This window comes from Olea europaea, unplaced genomic scaffold, assembly GCF_002742605.1.
Source record: "Olea europaea var. sylvestris unplaced genomic scaffold, O_europaea_v1 scaffold395, whole genome shotgun sequence".
NCBI lineage: Eukaryota > Viridiplantae > Streptophyta > Magnoliopsida > Lamiales > Oleaceae > Olea > Olea europaea.
In genome coordinates, this window is record NW_019259048.1 from 279,840 (window position 1) to 283,988 (window position 4,149).

Below are 4,149 nucleotides of genomic sequence, written 5' to 3' on the forward strand. Positions count from 1 at the left end.
GGGTAATGTCACGTGTCAGAGTGTAAACTAAAGTGTACACCAAAGTGTACATGTAGCAAGGTCCTTCCCGATTGAACTTTGATATTTGTACACTGATTTTTGACAAGTAGTTTGACACTTACATTATCGTCAAGTGTCATTTAAATGGAAAAACTATTTGAAATTTAAGCTGTCCAACAGTGTAATGTCACGTGGCAGAGTGTAAACTAAAGTATACACCATAATGAATATATCGCAAGGTTCTTACCGATTGAACTTTACTATTTGTACACATATTTTTGACACTTACATTGTTGTCAAGGGTCAAATGGATGGGAAAATAGTTTGAAATATAAACTATCAAACAGGGTAATGTCAAGTGGCAAAGTATAAACTAAAGTGTACACCATAATGTACATGTGGCAAGATTCTTAAGATTGATCTTTGCTATTTGTACACTGATTTTCGACACGCTGTTTGACACTTGCATTGTTGTCAAGAGTTATTCAGATGGGAAAACTATTTGAAATTTAAACTGTCAAATGGGGGAATGTCACGTGGCAAAGTGTAAACTAATGGGTACACTGTAGTATACATGTAGAAAGGTCCTTACCGATTGAACTTTGCTATTTGTACACTAATTTTCGGCACGTTGTTTGACATTTGCATTGTTCGCAAGAGTCAATTGGATGGAAAAGCTGTTTGAAATTTAAACTATCGGACAGGGTAATGTCACGTGGCAAAGTGTAAACCAAAGTGTACATGTTGGAATGTCCTTATCGATTAAACTTTGCTATTTGTACATTGGTTTTTGACACGTAGTTTGACACTTGCATTGTTGTCAAGTGTCATTTGGATGGGAAAACTGTTTGAAATTTAAACTGTCCAATCGGGTAATGTCAAGTGGCAGAGTGTAAACTAAAGTGTACACCATAATGTACATGTCGCAAGGTTCTTACCTATTGAACTTTGCTATTTGTACACTAATTTTTGACACGTTGTTTGACACTTGCGTTATTGTAAACCATAAATTGGATGGGAGAATAGTTTGAAATTTAAACTGTCAAATAAGGTAATGTCACGTGGCAAATTGTAAACTCATGTGCACACCATAGTGTGCATGTAGCAAGGTCCTTACCGATTTAACTTTGCTATTTGTACACTAATTTTTGAGACGTTGTTTGAGACTTGCATTATTGTCAAGTGTCATTGGGATGGGAAAACTATTTGAAATTTAAATTGTTCAACAGGGTAATGTCAAGTGGCAGAGTGTAAAAATAAAGTGTACACCACAGTGTACATGACACAGGGTCCTTACCAATTTAACTTCGCTATTTATACACTGATTTTTGACACGTAGTTTGACACTTGCATTGTCATCAAGTGACATTTGGATTGGAAAACTGTTTGAAATTTAAATTGTCCAACCGGGTAATGTCACGTGTCAGAGTGTAAACTAAAGTGTACACCATAGTATACATATCGCAAGGTTCTTACCGATTGAACTTTGCTATTTATACTCTGATTTTTTACACGTTGTTTGACACTTGTTTTGTTGCCAAGAGTCAATTGGATGGGAAAACTATTTCAAATTTAAACTGTCAAACAGGGTAATGCCATGTGGTAAATTGTGAACTAAATTGTACACCAAAGTGTACATGTAGCAAGGTCCTTACCGATTGAACTTTGCTATTTGCTCACTGATTTTTGACAAGTAGTTTGACACTTGCATTGTCGTCAAGTGTCATTTGGATGGGAAAGCTGTTTGAAATTTAGGCCGTCCAACAGTGTCATGTCACGTGGTAGAGTGTAAACTAAAATGTACACCATATTGTATCTGTCTCAAGGTTTTTACCGATTGAACTTCGCAATTTGTATACTGATTTTTGACACTTGCATTGTTATCAAAAGTCAAATGGATGGGAAAATAGTTTGAAATATAAACTATCAAACAAGGTAATGTCACGTGGTAAAGTGTACTATGAAGTGTACTCCAATGTGTACATGTTGCAAGATTCTTACCGATTGAACTTTGCTATTACTACACTGATTTTCGACACGTAGTTTGACACTTGCATTGTTGTCGAGAGTCATTTGGATGGGAAAATTGTTTGAAATTTAAATGTCAAACTAGGCAATGTCACGTGATAAAGTGTAAACTAAGGTGTACACCATAGTGTACATGTAGCAAGGTCCTTACCGATTGAACTTTGCTATTTGTACACTGATTTTTGACACGCTGTTCGACATTTGCATTGTTGTCAAGGGTCAAGTGGATGGGAAAACAATTTGAAATTTAAACTGTTGAATAGGGTAATGTCACGTGGCAGAGTGTAAACTAAAGTGTACACCATAGTGTACTTGTCACAAGGTTCTTACCTATTGAACTTTGCTATTTGTACACTGATTTTTGACACGTTGTTTGACACTTGCATTGTTGTCAAGAGTCAATTGGATGGGAAAGTAGTTTGAAATTTAACCTATCAAATAAGGTAATGTCACGTGGCAAATTGTAAACTAAAGTCTAGAGCATAGTGTACATGTAGCAAGGTTCTTACCGATTGAACTTTGCTATTTGTACACTGATTTTTAACACGTTGTTTGACACTTTCATTGTTGTCAAGAGTCAATTGGATGTGAAAACTATTTGAAATTTAAACTGTCGAATATGGTAATATCACGTGGCAGAGTGTAAACTAAGGTGTACACCATAGTGTACATGTAGCAAGGTCCTTACCGATTGAACTATGCTACTTGTGCACTGATTTTTGACACGTAGTTTGACACTTGCATTATTGTCAAGTGTCATCTGGATGGGAAAACTATTTGAAATATAAACCGTCCAATAGGGTAACGCCACGTGGTAGAGTGTAATCTTAAATTTACACCATAGTATATATGTCGAAATGTTCTTATCGATTTAACTTTACTATTTGTACACTGAGTTTTGACACTTTGTTTGACACTTTCATTGTAGTCAAGAGTCAATTGGATGGGAATACTATTTTAAATTTAAAATGTCGAATAGGGTATTGTCACGTGGCAGAGTGTAAACTAATGTGTACACCATAGTGTACATGTAGCAAGGTCCTCACTGATCGAACTTTGCAATTTGTACCCTTATTTTTTACATGTAGTTTGACACTTACATTGTTGTTAAGTATCATTTGGATGGGAAAAATATTTGAAATTTAAACTTTTCAACAGGGTAATGTCACGTGGCAGAGTGTAAATTAATGTGTACACCATAGTATACATGTAGCAAGGTCCTTACCGGTTGAACTTTGCTACTTGTGCACTGATTTTTGACACGTATTTTGACACTTGCATTGTTGTTGAGTATCATTTGGATGGGAAAATTGTTTGACTTTTAAATTGTCCAATAGGGTAATTAACGTGGCAGAGTGCAAACTAACGTGTACACCACAGTGTACATGTAGCAAGGTCTTTACCGATTGGACTTTACTATTTGTACACTGATTTTTGACACGTTGTTCGACATTTGCGTAATTGTCAAGAGTCAATTGGATGGGAAAAATGTTTGAAATTTAAACTGTCGAATAGGGTAATGTCACGTTGCAAAGTGTAAACTAAAGCGTACACCATAGTGGGCATGTAGCAAGGTCCTTACCTGTAAGACTCCGAAATTTTATGCTGATTTAAATTTCTTTAAGATGGCGATTTAACTTTCAATACTATTTTTGGCCATAAGAAAAGGGGACACCACTTTTGTAGTGGTTAATGTTAGAGATAGCTAATGACTACAAGCATGAGGTGTTTGAGACGTTGTTTGACACTTGCATTATTGTCAAGTGTCATCTGGATGGGAAAACTATTTGAAATTTAAACTGTCGTATAGGGTAATGTCACGTGGCAGAGTGTAAACTCTAATGCCACAGATTTCATAGAAAACGGAGTTGGGATGAATTTTATAAAAATTGTCAAACTTGCTGCCCTAACTAATCTTGACAGTGCCGAGGCCGTATATGTGAAGCATAATTCCTTGTCGACATGCACTTTTATCGGCCACCAAATTTTATAAAAATTGTCAAACTTGCTGCCCTAACTAATCTTGACAGTGCCGAGGCCGTATATGTGAAGCATAATTCCTTGTCGACATGCACTTTTATCGGCCACCAAATTTTATAAAAATTGTCAAACTTGCTGCCC